The sequence below is a fragment of the Pleurodeles waltl genome, chromosome 2_2, assembly GCF_031143425.1.
Source record: "Pleurodeles waltl isolate 20211129_DDA chromosome 2_2, aPleWal1.hap1.20221129, whole genome shotgun sequence".
NCBI classification, from domain to species: Eukaryota; Metazoa; Chordata; class Amphibia; order Caudata; family Salamandridae; genus Pleurodeles; species Pleurodeles waltl.
The window spans coordinates 339,638,899-339,654,588 of record NC_090439.1 but is presented as its reverse complement, the minus strand read 5'-3'; the positions used below and the strand labels follow the sequence as shown (position 1 = coordinate 339,654,588).

The window sequence follows — 15,690 nt, the reverse complement described above, 5'->3', positions numbered from 1 at the left end:
GCCACTGAGATGTCAGTTTCTAGCAGTGCCTAATTTGAGCCAGTGGTTGACGGTGGAAGCCACCGGCACAAATGTTTGGGGACTGGCACTTATTTTAATGTGTCAGACATTTACCGAAAGCAAGAGAGGGAAAAATAAACAAAATGGGAATAGGCTTTGGGAGTAGTATCGTAGATGTTCGAGCGAGTGGTACTGGCCAGGCAAGGTGGTGGTCCTACTAGTTAATTTAGGTTTGTGGGCGGAGCTTAAGTGTTGGTTTGGTGGCTGTCACTGAGGATTGGCACCCATTTTGTGACAGGTGATTCCTGGGATTAACAACAAAGTTAGTTTCCTGTGAGTTGAGTTTAACTTTAGAGAAGTTGGCAAGTACGAGTATTAAGGTTGGATTTATCATTGCTGATAAGAACCAAACGGTGCGAGCGGTGCTGTGAGTTCTCTGTGAGGCTGGGAGAGAGGATTTATTGCAGCCAGTGGTTCTGTCACAGGACTGAGTAGGTCTTACGACGCATAAGCGCTCCTCAGCCAGTGGAGCTGCTGATGCGGTATTAGCTTGTTTACTGCCGCGAGCCAAGGTAAGGGCGAAAAGTAAACATTTAAAGCAGGAGGCTGAACATATGGAAGACGGCGTTGCTACTTTCTGCATGAAGCAATATGAAACTGAATCGGCCTACCTGGTCTCTGATGATGCAGCGGCTAGTTTAAGTTTTTGTTAGAAGGGCAGAGCGAGGAAAACAGTATCTCAGTCTTCACGGTTCACTAGCTTGCAAAGACTTCCTAAAGGGCCAGGGACACCGCAGCGTAAAACAAGAGCGGCATCAGCGCCGCCTTCACAGAGTGCAGAGGTGGGGCCTGGCAGGCAGTGGACCGCTCTTTGCTCATGTGCCCAGTACAACGTGAGCACATTTACGACCAAGATCATGGAAAGTAAGGACGGACAGCAGCTGCAAGGTACTCGCTTCTCTTTCAGTGCTGTCTGAAATTGACTTTCAGAAAAAAAAGTGAAAATGTAGAGGTGGGAACTGGGCAGGCATTTTTGGTAATAAAGGATGTCAGCATTAGAACCTCTTTGAACTCCGGAGAAAGCAAGATAAACAAAATGAGGCCGGAAAAATTACAGTTTATGCAGAAAAAAAGAGTGCTGCACATAAAAACACTTTGTTTAAAGCAGCAGGTGAATTAAAAACGAAGCAGTCTTTAGTTCAAAGGCAGCCTTCTGGGAACAATTGTCAAGGTATAAGCAGTGGATGGGTATGGATGGCAGGTGAAGATTTGAAAGAAGGATAGGTAAGAATTTAGTAAGTCTGGTAGGGACCAGGACCACCAATCCCACAGGTTGGAACAACCTGCTGGGCAATGAGAGGACAAGGCCACAGATGCTAGACAGCTGTGATGATTGGCAGCCGGAGACATTTGAAATGGCTTCTACAACCTGGCAAAAAGGGAAGAAGAGGTCTAAAATGACCTTCCTGACTATGAGGTAGGCATCATCCTCATTGGAGCAGCGTAACCAGCAGCATGTTGATTGGCAGAATTATGATGGTGGGTGGGTGATGGGGAACAACCAGATATGAGTGGGAATATGGTGGAGTTTGGTATGGAATGTGAGTTTCATTATGACAAGGAGAAAGAAGAATTGGAAAAAGGGGAAATCCTGCATTGGCAAGAGCGTTTAACTGAGTATTTAAAGAAACGGGGAAGGGGATGGAAGCTGACATTGTTTCTGCTAGTGTCATTTCACAGGCAGCCCCAGTTAAAGAACAAATGGGCAGAAAAATGGTGGAGATGCAGGGTCAAACCGGAAGGGGACATCGGGAAGGCAACAAACATATACAACGGTTGAGAACAGGTGAGTTGCAATGGTGGAACGGTTGGGAATTTTAGCATAGGATTCTAGTTGCAATACCAGAAATAGGAGTTGGGCCTCTGGGTGGTGACATAGGGGTGGGTCCAGAAACCTTTGCAAGAGATAGTGTGAATGGGAAAGACGAGACCATGGCGGGCAGATTCGATCAATCAGTGCCTCATAGCAAAGAAGGTAAGGAAGTTACAAAAAGAGAGAAGGGTACAGTGGTTGCAGTTGAAGAAGAAACATCTAAAAAAGAGGGTGAATCACAGGAGGTAAAACAGGACAGACAGACTGCATCAGTATATCGCAGATTGCCATATATGGGGGTATCCATGCCTCTGGGGACTCATCTAACTAACAAAACAAAGGAGAAGATCTAGAAAGGAGAATTTGTGGATGTGTAAAAGTTACCACATAGAGAGCTTCAGGCAAAAGAAGGGGTCTACAGAAGAGGCTTGCGAACTAGTGAAGAGGCCACGGGTGACCACAAACACAGATACTTGGACCTTAGTGTTTTCTATATTTGCAAGTGTCTACTGCGAGAAGTACCCTGAGCAGACGGTTCCCATGCTTAAATATACAGCTACTATAAGAAAAGCACAGGCAGAAACTGGGGGATAAGCATGGCTTCATTATGATGAAGAATTTAGAGCCAGAATGACACTGGAGAAACCATGGGGAGAGATGGATAATCAGCTGTGAGTTCAATGGATGTACCTCCAGAGGCCACCACCATCGATGCACATGGCCAGTGATCTTGCTGTACCTTATCGGCCCTTTCAAGGTAAGCCCACTGTGGGAGGGGTGGGGCAATGGAACAGGGGTCAGGACAACACAACTGGAGCATGCTGGAACTTTGACAGAGGCTATTGTAACAGAGCTTTGTGTATGTACAAAGACGAGTTTTAGAAGTGTGGAGGAAGGCACGCGGTTCTCCACTGCTTTGGGGAACAATGCCAAGGTAATACAGCAGGTCAGGGGAAGGTAGGGTTTTGGAGGCTCTAGCAACAAGGGCTTTTACTCCAATTAATTTGGTGAGGCAGAAGTATTGGCTATCATTTTACCCAAAGAGGGAAGCAGCAGTGACTTTATGCTGGGGTTTTGAATTCGGTTTCAGGCTGGGTTTCCAAGGCCCTAGATGCAGGCGTTCTGCTCAAACTTTGCTATCTGCATGGCAACATCAGGCAATAGTCAAAGCAAAATTGGTTAAAGAAATCTCAGAGGGTAGGATAGCAGGCCCCTTTAATAGTTGGCCATTGCCGGATCTCATAGTGTCACCTTTAGGTGTGGTACCAAAGAAGACTCCAGATGAATTTCAGCTTATTCACCACTTATCTTGGCCTGAAGGCAATTTTGTCAATTACTTTATTCTAAGCCATGATACAGCAGTTCAGTTTGCTTCTTTGGGCATGGCAATTGCTTTGATTTGGAAAGTTGGGACAGGAGCTGAGTTGGCAAAGTGTGACATAAAGTCTGCCTTTAGGTTATTGCTGGTTCACCCTGTGGATTTTTCCTTGTTGGGCATTTCTTCTCAGGATCAGTTTTATGTTGACAACGTTTTACCAATGGGTTGTGCAGTTTCTTGCAGGTTATTTGAATTGTTTAGTTCCTTTTTCAAGTGATGTTTCAAGTTTCAATCTGGACGTGAAGGAGTGACTCATTATCTTGATGACTACGTGTTGGCAGGCAAGGCGGCTACTCAAGAGTGCACATTGGCATTACAGAAGTTTCAATTGATTACAAAGGACTTAGGGGTTCCATTGACACCCGAGAAGACTGAAGGGCCAAGTACACAATTGATTTTTCATGGCATACAGTTAGACAAGGCAAACATGTAAGCGAGGCTGCCCCCTGAGAAAGTTAAAGAGTTAGTTACCTTATTAAGACAAGCTCTGGCTACAACTAAGATGCAGCTCAGGCAATTACAGCAATTACTGGGACATTTGAACTTTGCATGTCATGTAGGGAAGGCAGGTAAAGATTTTTGACGCAGACCAGGTTTTGCGTTGGCAGGCGCGTCCCTTCCTCACCACAGAATCCGGCTCACTTTGGGGACTAAAGTGAAGTGTGGTTGATGTTCCTGCAAGGCTTCAATGGTGTGCCTTTATGGGCCTTTGCTGATGAGTTTCAATGGCAAGTACAAATCAATTCAGATGCAGCAGGTGGTACAGGTTTTGAACTGTTTTGGGAAGGTAAGTGGTGTGCTGAGCGGTGGCCCCTTCTTGGGAAAAATTAAGGCAGGAGCATAGCAGTGTTTGATTTTTCCATTATTAGTGGTGTTAGCTTTTTGGCACAAATTTTTAGCCAATATGTCTGCTCTTTTTCATATTGACAAAAAAACAGTAGTAGACCTTGTTAACTGTCAGAAAGTCAAAGACAGAAGGCTACTTAAATTGATTCAGAGATTCATGCTTGGTTGGCTTATGTTTAATATTTAATTGAAGGCCAGGCATGTACCAGGTAAGGAGAATGACACTGCGGACGCTTTTTGTTCTCAGTGGCAGAGATTCTGTGGTTTGGCACCTGGAGCAGATCTGCAGAAGATAGTCGTTCCACAAGAGGATTGGGACCTGGCACAGTGAGGATCCTGGACCTAATTGAGAAATCTATTGCCGCAACCAGAAGAGTCATTTACAGAAGAGCTGGAGAGGAATGTGTAAATAGAGGAGTGTGCTTTAGGCCTAATACTCCTGAAGGTTTGCGGAAAAGACAGCCGATGTCTTTGATTTTATAATGGCTAACATTGGAAGTAAAGTTTTTGCAAATACAATAGCAGGGAAGCTGTAAGATATTGCCTTCTAAGAGAAGATGTTTTGGGGTTATGAACAAAATGCAGGTGAGATGGGAAGGAGAGTTCTGGCAGGTTAGGCTAGGGAGTTAGGAAAAAAAAAAAAGAAGTTCATAAGCGAGACTAATTCTATGGGTAAGTTAATGGAAATGGTTTGCAGTTTGTGCTTCGGTTTTTGAAGTGAAGTTGTTCAGTGTTTGCATGGTATGGATGTTTTTTACTCTTTTTGTATTTCAGAACTCTTGGGAGGGAAACATGGGATGGCCTAGCAGTGCCACAAGTCAGGTTTGAATGTAAGTTAGTTGAAATCTTTCTGGCTCACTCCAAAACAGACCAAGAAGTTAAGAGAACCACTATTCTGTTCAAAAGTATTGGGGAGACAAATTTCTGGTGGGTGCTTGGTACCAGTTTACACAACTGGGCGGGGCTAGAGGAGAATTTGTATTTTGACACCAGGATGGAAGTAAGTTACCTACGCGTCAGTTGTTGGCTATACTGAGAAATGTTTTGCTGATTGTGAGGGAATTTCCAGGTACACATTCATTCAGAATTGGCGCAGCTTCAGAAGCTGCTCAACTAGGTTTTTCTTTGGATGAGATAAGATGTTTGGGGAAATGGGGCCAGATGTAGGTAAGTTCTATTTTGCGACTTGCAATTTGCGAGTCATAGCGACCAGCAATTAGCAACTCGCAAAAGGAAATGCAGAAAGGTGTCTCAGACTCCTTCTGCGACTTGCTATGGGGTCGCAAAGACCCACCTCATGAATATTAATGAGGTGGGTCGCAGTTTGCGACCCCATAGCGAGTCCATGTACTCACAGGGATGGTGGCCTGCTGGAGACAGCAGACCACCATGTCTGTGACTGCTTTTTCAATAAAGCATTTTTTTTTTCTTTTTGCAGCCCGTTTTCCTTAAAGGAAAACGAGCTGCAAAAAGAAAAACTTCCGAAACCATTTGGTTTCGGTTTTCTCAGAGTAGGCAGTGGTCCATAGGACCACTGCCTGCTCTGAAAATATATATTTTTTTGCATTCACAAAGGGGAAGGGGTCCCATGGGGACCCCTTCCCTTTTGCGAATGAGTTACCATCCACTTCAAGTGGATGGTAACTGCGAGTTGGTTTGCGACCGCATTCGCGGTCCCAAAGCAACTCAGCATGGCGATGCAGTCGCAAACAGGAAGGGAACACCCCTTCCTATTTGCGAGTCGCAGCCTCAAATTGCGAGTCAGTACCGACTCGCAATTTGCGGTTGTGCATCGCGTTTGGCCTTTTGCGCCTCGCAAACTGCGTTTTTCGCAGTTTGCGAGGCGCAAAAGGCTTCCTACATCTGGCCCATGGTCTTTAACTTGCTGCTTGTGTTACATTAGTAGCTTAGAGTAGTTGTAAAAGTAGCTAACAGCTGTTTTCTCACCCTGGGTTATGTGGCGGGACCAGTCATGATGGCTTTCTTAGTATGGATCATAGGGCATTCATTCATACAATGGGCTGCGAAGCACGCTGAAAAGAGACCATGGGGAAAAGAAATGGGGTTTTGTTTTGAAGATGTGTTTTTGAGTTGGTGGGGATGGGGGATATGAAATGGGGACAATTATTATCAAGCTTATCTCAACTGGTTATTAACAGAAGTTGCCCGAATGTGTTAGTTTTACACCTGAGGTAAAATGATTTAGTGAAAGAATCTGGTCTGGGGATAATAAAGGCTATGAAAACAGATTTAGACATTTATTAGGAGGTCATGATAAGGCACAAGGGTAATCTTGACAGCTTTTGTTCCTAAAGTGGTATGGAAGGGTGCCTTAAAATATGCAGCTGTTGGAAAAGCAAGAAGGAAGGTGAACAGGGACATTATACGGTTTTTGCAAAGCCAGGGGGTTAGATTTCATCGAAAATGCAGATATAAGGCAAAATGATTTTGATTTTTTTAGACAAGATGGGGTGCATCTATCCTCTATGGGGAATTAGTTGTAGCTCTTAGAGCTCAAGGAGAAGATGGTGCAATTGTTTGGGATAAAAGGATGGCTGTGAGGCTGTTGGGTGATAGCCAGGTTCAGCTTCATGCATGAAACCAAGTTAAGATAAAATAAAAAATTCTGTTAAGAGGCTGTTGGGGTGACAGCCTATCTCCCCCTGCCCATCCTGCCACCTCCTCTACCCTTCTATCCCCCCTCCCTTTTTATTATGAAGGCAGTCTTTTTTGAAAATTTTCTCATGTGCCAACAAGGAATGACTGTTGTGGTGACAGTCTTTGTTAAAGATTAATATTTTCATGTAACAAACTAAAAGGGGGGACAAGAAAAATACCTGGGTAAGGTTTTGTTTCTTGGTGGCAGAAAAAGAAACAAGAGCAAGACAGGATCGGAAGGGTTGGGGCCATGGCTGGCTACGTGGGATTCAGGGAATGCAGGGGGCAGATAGTTGGAGGGACTTATGTTGGGCAGAGTAGGAAGGAAGGTTTTTAGGAGGAATGAATGGTTGAATGATTTTGGGGCACTAGTTGTTATTGTTGGGGGGAAATGTCTTAAGGGTGGGTAGTGTCAGGTTGTTACATTGTATTAGTGAGGCTGGGGTTGTTCTAAGATTTTTTTTGTTTTATTAATGAGTCTGCATACCTGTCCAATAAAGCGCCCTTTAACTCTCTTACTTGCCTGGGTATTGTGCCTTCCAGCCTAAAAAAGGGGATAGAAAGACGGAAAAAATGTCACATAGGGAGAAATCAGGAGCCTGCAGGAGAGAGATAAAGGGGCTGGTACTGGATTAGAGAGGCTTGAGGTGGATTCAACACTACACAGGCTTGGTATTTAGGGCCAGATGTAGAAAGCGTTTTGCATGGCGCAAACTGCAAAATTCGCAGTTTGCGCCATGCAAAACGCGCATCGCGATGCACATTCCCATTGTGCGAGTCGGTACTGACTCGCAAAATGGGAATGCGACTTGCAAATAGGAAGGGGTGTTCCCTTCCTATTTGTGATTCGCACCGCAATGCAGAATTGCTTTGTGACCGCGAACGCGGTCGCAAAGCAATTCGCAGTTAGCACCCATGTCAAGTAGGTGCTAACTCATTCGCAAAAGGGAAGGGGTCCCCATGGGAATGTCGCAAAAAAAAATTTTTCAGAGCAGGCAGTGGTCCAGTGGACCACTGCCTGCTCTGAAAAAACGAAAACAAATGGTTTCATTTTTTCTTTTGTATTGCAACTCGTTTTCCTTTAAGGAAAACGGGCTGCAATACAAAAAACAAAAACTGCTTTATTAAAAAAGCAGTCACAGACATGGAGGTCGGCTGTCTCAAGCAGGCCACCATCCCTGTGAGTGCAGGGAATCGCAAGGGGGTCGCAAATTGCGACCCACCTCATTAATATTAATGAGGTGGGTCTTTGCGACCCCCTTGCGATTCGCAGAAGGTGTCTGAGACACCATTCTACATACGATTTTGCGAATCGGAAATTGCGAGTCGCACCGACTCGCAATTTCCGATTCGCAAAATCCTATCTTGCTACATCTGGCCCTTAGAGCACTGCCATTAAACTGCATCAGCTGTGGGCTTCTTCAGAACAGCATTGGAGACCGGCAATCATTCTTTTTACAAATCAAGCACTGGTTTCTAGCCTCAGCCTCCTCCTTGAGTAAGATTTTATCCTGCTCTGCTTCACTTCCCTACAGGTCAAGTGCTAAAGGGGTTTACTTGCTTTTCGGTTTTGGTGCACTTAATGAGGGCACTGCATCAGTAGTAAAATGATTCATTTGATGTAATCTGAGCCCAGGATCTTCTGTTTGCCCTGCAGCCTAGAACCAGCGTTAGGCCCAGTGTACTTTGTATGCCTCTACCCTGCTTTTACAACCGTAGTAAGTGCAATAAATATTTGTTGTTGGTTACAAACTCCAAGGAGTCCAGTTACAGATGATTTATAAGTACATTTCACTGCAATGCAGCAAATAAAGCAATAAAAAACCTCCATGTGTGCTGAAAGCGTTCCAATATGACTTTCTATAAGGCAGGGACCCCTTGTCATCCAGCCTACCCCGAAGACAACTTTTCTCCATAACACAACTCCAGCAGCGAATATGGAGATGCACAGGGTCCCTTGCCCAACCATCCGGACTTAGAGCCAGTGTTATCCACCAGGTCACTGACAGCACCCGTCTGCTATACCTTTTTCATATTATGAATTGCTACAGCCCTATCAGGGATGGGATGTTATGTTCAGAACATGTGAAACTTAAGGGAGATGCTGTAGCACTGTATGCTCATAAACAAAGTTGCTTTGCATGGTGCTTTGGGATACATAAAACTAGATTCTCCACTATTGGACAGCAGTCCACACTAGACCCAAAAGTTTGTATGCGGTATGTGTTTGCTGCAACATGGGATTTCTATCAGGCCTTGTGAGGTATTGATGGGTCAGTAGGATTCCCAAACTGACCTAACATCAACAATTATTTTTCTACTTCTAGTCTCTTGTTTCCCTTTTTCTAGTGAAATGAAAGAATGTTTTCAGTTTGTACCCGATTATAAGAGGTATGTTGTGACCCTGTTGTCAAACTTGTTGAAATATAGGAGTTTGTCACACAGTAAGTGAAACATCAGGATTCTAGAAAGCGAGGTCCCCTATAAAATCAGTAGTCATCGAATAATATATACCGTGTGCCATGGTAAGAAACATGCTAATCAGTTCCCCAGCATATTACCAGATGTGTAGGCTGCCAAACTATATGTAATGTGCGCATGGCTTTCCCTGTCCCACAGAAGAGGTAATTCAAACAACCGTTGGAAGGCACAGCTCCACAGACGAATCTCAGCACTATAGGGTCCCGTCTCCGTGATTCCCGGTAATGGGCGGGACCATGCTGATCTGTCATCACGGAGACCAATCACAGGCGGCCTGGGAGGGAGAATCTGCCCAGAAAGGCTGTCAGCGGCTGTCGCTGCTCTGCGGGTCGGCGCGGCTGGTCTGTGTGTGCTGCTGGTGCGGGCTGCAAGCTGAGTTCCATTCTGACAGCCTGTCACCCCACCTCCCCGATTTGTAAACTCGCCCAAGCCCCGCAGAGTATACTACGCAACGTCCTGGACTATCACCTACCGCTTTACCGGACACCCGATCCTGGACGGGGAAAGGGTCACCGACGGTGAGAGGGATCGCAGTCTCAGGGGCTGAGGTTAGTGCCACTCTGCCGCTGGGGCTATTTTTGAGGTTAGCTAGCTTCAACTACATAATCTCAACGTGTGCACAGTGAGGTCATGGGGAGGGATCAGGGGCTGGTGGTGCCCGAGTTCAGTCGGTTAATGCACCTGCCGCTGAGCTGTCTGTATGTAGTCGGCGGTTCATTCGTACCAGTGCTACAGTCTTCGCCCAGGTGATCAATGGACCTTTTCTGGTCTGTTTCTGACCTGCAAGGCACTGTTTTAATCTTTTTCGAGCCTGTTCAATTATTAGTGTTATGCGGGGTGAAAGCGATAGCTCCCACGATATCAAATAAAATAGTTTAATTCGAAAACGCAAGGAAAGTGCGTTAATTTTGAAATATGTTTTGTTTACATTGATCAGCACGTGTTCTGTTAGAAAGAGTGTGTTCGTATACCAGTTTTGCCACATTTCTGTTGCAAAATGTTGCCGTCTTGGTAGTAATATGTTTAGCAGTGATATCGGTTCTGAAATGTTTTGCTCAACGTTGTCTACAGTATGTATGTGGTGTTGTTTATTCTGTTATACAGTAGTACGTTGGTGGGTCTGGGGGCTCAACTCCATTCCTTAACACACTGCAAGGGATTGGTACGTGTTTTCCAAGGTTATGTTGCTGATGTTTAACTTCCACCTACAGCCTGAGAACAATACCCGCGCTCCTTTAACCTCCACAGCCCTCCCCCTCCCCCCCTCCCCCCACATGTACACCAGGGACGTAGCTACCATTGGTGCAGCAGGTGCACTGAACCGGGCCCCGAGCTCTGTTGGCCATTGAACCATGATGATTGCTGTATTTTACTACCCCGGCAGCAGTTATCCATGCTCGCACCAGGGGCCATGGTATCCAAGCTACGCTACTGCCCCAGCCCACCAAGCCCCCAACCCGACCCCCATACACCGTTCAACCCTCACCCCGGCGTTTGAAGCTGCAGTCTCCCGGTACAAACTCGGACATCCACTTCCTTCCTCCCTCTGCTCGAGCTCCTCGGCGATTCGTGCCTTTCCCTTCAGCCGGTCAGCACTTGTTTCTGACACAAATGTCATTAATCCAGAGTGTGTCAGCGACGGGAGACTAGGCGATCCCTCTATAGAGACTTTGCTGACGAGCATGGCTTTTATGTTTAGCGGCGGATTTCATAAGTGTGCCTGTTGGGGGGGCGTCTACATTTGTATCACACGAGCCCCCGCCGTGCTGCTGCACCGCCTCCTTAAGGCAGCTTTCAGTCTGCTACCCGTAGCCGATTTCGCGGTGTTTGTCATTGTTGTGTGTTTTGGATGTTGCTCCTACGCCACGCCCCCCCCCCCCCCCTTTGACATGCAATAAAGTGAAGTGGCCCTGGCTTGGGTTCTTGTCCTGTTGAATGGATGAGGTCGGTTGCTCCTACGCCACGAGGGTTGTCTCAGGCGAGGGGTCAGCTGTTCACTGTTAAATGGCCAGTGACTAAAAGGCTGCCTCAGCTAATGGGTCCATTGATTGTCGGGGTGTTTTGTAGCGATTAAGCCTGCGCCCTTGGGCTTTGCAGTGTGAGATAATTTCATCATTGCTTTTAGGCTGACACACGGAGGGAGGGCAGGGGCACAAACCATTAGCTGGCACAGCAGACAGATAAGGGTTTTTTGCCGATGGGAACTTTGTGACCACCCCTCCCTCATTACGAGGTGTGGTACATGTTTATCAATGACTGATTATAGAGTGCAGAGTGCAAGCGTACACGTTGAAGCGATCAGCAGATTCTGAGATAGGTGTGGGCTGGCAAAGATGTGCTGCAGGTGTTTGTGGGTGACATAGGTGCTTTGAATGGGGATGTAAAGTTTTGCATACATTTACATCATTTGCCTGCAGAATCTGAACGTGAGCTGTTGCACCGGGCCTCTTGCACACAGCAACTCCGAAACCATGTGCAGGTTTCACACAGTTTGTAACACTGCCCTCAACTAATAAGCCAGAGAACGTGGACTGTTGAGCTGTGCCACTATCGGGTTCTAGGGTTAATGTGGGTTTGTGGTGCAGTCTAGCCCTATATGGTCAGGAATCAAAACGTGTTTCAAGTCTTTGGCCCTTCATTTGCAAATCATTGTTATCGGAGGTGTCTGTCTAATTAGCTCACCGAAAGCTACCCACGGTTGCCACTCCCAGGGCACATCGCCAGAGCACAAAGTGTGACAAATGAAAGACAACTGGATACGTTTTATTCTGACTTCAAGGAGGGAGGTAGCAGCTCGTTTGTGTGCATGTGCGAGTGTGTTTGTTCTCACCTTTGGGTACCTACCAATGTTTGTGGATATCAATATGCATAACCAAGCACACCCACTCACGTAAACTGGTGAGGAAAGGGGATTCGGGAGGCTAAGACGCATGGGCCTTAACTCTGAGAGACTAATATAACAACGAGGCTTACGCTGCTATGAACACTCCGAGACTGACCACGAGCGGTCCAGCCTCTGTTCGGCCGCGTCCGGCCAAAACAGTAGCGTGCCGACGTCACAACCTGTGACGATGAGCTCGAGCGGCTCACTACACTCCTCAATGTATCTCCATGCATCTCTGTGTTTGAGTCTCGAAAGCTTTGCTTTTTTAACTAGTTGCACACAATTCTGAGGTTGTGTTGTCGAGTAGTCAGATGGCTGTGGCAACAGGTAAAGAATTTGTGTGACCTTATTGTATGAGGTTGGAAGCCTTGCAAGGTCAACTCACTTTACACTCGGTCCAGGATACACACAGTACAGACACCTATTACAGATGAGTGCAAAGTTATGACATTGCAGGCAGCAGTACCCCTACTGGTTCTTTACTTTCATTGTTGTTTGTTGATCCTTCCTAGTATCAATTCACCTTTGGGTTTCACTTGAAGCGGGGATTATGTTGACGCTTTCTTCCTGTGCTTTTACCAAATAAGAAGGAAGCTGATCCGTTGCAGGTACATTCTATCGCAAATGTGGTGGTATGGTGTATTTAAACAAAGATGGGGTGGTAAGATGGAGAAATGGCGCTCACCTTTCCAAAGTCTATATGATCTTATTCAGGATAAATCTTATTTACATCAGACGGTGCTCAGCAAGGGCTCTCCCGTTACAAACCTTGTACAATTGACAAGCAAATTATTGTTAACCTTATATAAATAACATCTGAGCCCATGTCTTCAATGAGAAATGATTGATATAATAATAAACTCAGTCCCAACAGCTTCAGTATTTCTTCTTTATTCCTTCTTATTGGTGTCACTTCAGCCAAGCTAACACAAGTTTCGTCTGGGGTGTGTCGTCCCAACTTCTTCAGGGCTTAATACGGCTGTCCTCTTCCGTGTTCTTCATTTAGTAATTTTCATCAGTAGTATCTTATTTATGATTATACATGTGCTCCTTATACTTCATGACAAGACTAAGTAAAGAGGCTTGATGAACGCTGTGAAAATGGATGAGATCACATTTATGCAGGGTGCACCTCATGTTATTCCACCAAGCACAGAGAGGATGAATGAGCAGAGTCTTACGTGCCTGAAGTCGGTCATTCCGTGTGCGCAGATCCTCCTTACCTTTGCTTCGAAGCACAAAATCAGAAAATACAGGCCATCTGCCTCATGAACATTTATGTTGCTCCATTAAGGAAAGAGGCCAAATTCAAGTGGAATAACTATTCATCCTCTTGACCCAAGCTAAAGAGCTCTCTTGGTGCACCTGCATTTATGCATTAATATGGCTTAACATATAAAAGAAAGTTGCTTATATACTGCTCAATATGGTCCATAAGGCAGCTGTACACACCAAGTCGTGTACTGTGTAATATTGAACTCTTATGTCGAGCACACAAAAAACAAAATATTACAGTGGCTCAAATGATCTTTGAGAGCAGCAACATTATGTAAGAGTTTTATAACTTCACCCTTTTCCTTGCATCAACACATGTCTCTAAGTCAAATGAAATATGTTAGATAAAATGAATTAACATATACATGATGTTGGAATTGAACAGTTTTCTGGAAAACACCTTGATGTCTTTTAAGGCTAACAGGACTGTTGAAACACTCTGTTGCTTTTTGGTGTGTGTGCACACACTCGCCAGAATACTTGATGCGCCTATTAAAATGCAGATCGATTGCAAAATTTGCTCTTGTGTGTTTCTCTATTTTTTTCCTTTGCATTCCTTTGAATTTCGGAATGTTCGATGTTTACTCTGCAAGCGAAAATATAATTAATATTCCTGTACAATTAGGTTACAGCAGCCCCACATTATCTATTTATTGTATTGTACTGTCATTGTATTATTTCTGATTTGTGTTTTTTTCTGTTTTTATTTTCTTCCTGTTTGACGAACCAATGGGGAAATACTGTTGATTGCATCATTTGGATCTGCACCACTCCTGGAACTAATGTGCATGGGTGAGTAAGTGCACATATACACTTCTACTAAGGAGGCTATTTTAGAAAGAAACTGCACACAAGAAGTTATTTTCATGATCACTGGTAGAAATCAGAAGTAGCAGTAATTACATGAATGTGCTCCATTTTGGTTTGTGTTATGGTACCAAATACTGGCTTAAAGGTAGGTGAACTGAGGCGAACATAACTCTATTTGTTTATTTACTTTTAAGTAAGGCGTTCCTCTTAGGGGACTCAAAGTCACAAAGTTACATTTTGGTAACAACAATATTGTCAAATACTTGAAAACGCTGTATGCTGTGTTGATATACTTGGATGTAATTAATAATAGATTTATTTTTTAAAAATGTTTCCAAAGAAAGGAAAATAGGCAAGTTAGGCCAGAACATAGAATGCTTTGCACTGGTGCAAAAAATCCTTTTGCACTATTCTTCCTGCTTATGTATCAAGGAATAGGGCAAACATATTTTGCTGTTGGATAATGTCACGTAAAGATTCTGCCCCTTGCAAATTTGAAGATTTAACCTCAGAATTACTTTTATCATTGACATTCACAGCGTGAAGTAAAGCTATTCTCCCCTTTATTATTTTAAGCTGCAAAACATATAAAATCAGTTTGCATCATTCTTTGACTCCCTACACAATATGGTGCAAATGTATACAGGCTAAAATTGAAAGCAAAACATGACAACCACATTCCTTATTAAAAAAGCCATGCAAATGCCCCTTATATATTGGCTCAGTTTTTAGTGCTCTAGCATAACATTTTGTAGTGCATTTGAAACCGCGATTCCTGTCAGCTGGAGATAACTACACAAATTATTGCAAATAATATTACGTTCCTTACATGGCCTCTTGTTTATGGATAAAATAGCAACATCATACGTGGGACATTGAGATAAAAGTTTATGAGAAATTATCCCGGTTGCTTTCGTGCATATAATTTGACAATACATTTTGAACTAGGTAAGCAAATTGTTCGAGCTTCATATACTCAAAATGTTCTGTCACACATCTTGAATTGTAAATGTGGCAGCGAGTTGAAACTCTGGTTACATGATGTACTATCTTGATGCCAAGAGCAGAATTAACATCTTGGAAAACCTGGATCTGCAATGACATTTTTGGTCATTTGTTTTAAGGTGCTATCCATAAAGTTTCTTTGGGTGAAGTATGGTTTTTGGCACTGCCTCACACCGTTACAAAGAAGATGATAGTGCTGATTTGGGTTAGGCTACTGCAAGTTTGTAGCAGTGACTTTTGGTGGTAGTTTTGCTGAATGTCTCCACTTGCATAGGTTATTGGAACTGGAGTGTTTGGTGACCTGGTTAGTGGATCCCTCTTAAACGAGTCTTTTCTGGACCTCTCACAATGTGACTGTTGGCTAATTTTTGTTGTTGTTTTGGTGTAATGCTTTCAGTTTACAGAAGTTAACGATAAATGTATTAGACATTAGCCTATCAGGTCTTTCATTACTGTGTTCAGTAATGAACTTCTTCTGAT

General features: G+C 44.3%; 1 protein-coding gene and 1 long non-coding RNA gene across 4 annotated transcripts in view; one reads left to right on the top strand and one right to left on the bottom strand.

Annotated features, from left to right (window-relative positions):
- The window catches only part of LOC138282371 (uncharacterized), a 49,476-nt gene extending 48,589 nt beyond the window's left edge, over nt 1-887 (bottom strand). The window contains exon 1 of one of the 2 annotated variants that reach the window (XR_011200941.1): nt 672-887. This is a non-coding gene — a long non-coding RNA (uncharacterized lncRNA). The remainder of the gene's footprint in view (nt 1-671) is intronic. The other variant, XR_011200940.1, reaches the window with a different exon arrangement.
- An 8,620-nt stretch (nt 888-9,507) lies between these two features.
- The window catches only part of EPB41L3 (erythrocyte membrane protein band 4.1 like 3), an 826,134-nt gene continuing 819,951 nt past the window's right edge, over nt 9,508-15,690 (top strand). Inside the window, exon 1 of one of the 2 annotated variants that reach the window (XM_069219822.1) lies at nt 9,508-9,784. The gene's annotated coding sequence lies outside the window, so the exon portion shown is untranslated. The remainder of the gene's footprint in view (nt 9,785-15,690) is intronic. The other variant, XM_069219821.1, reaches the window with a different exon arrangement.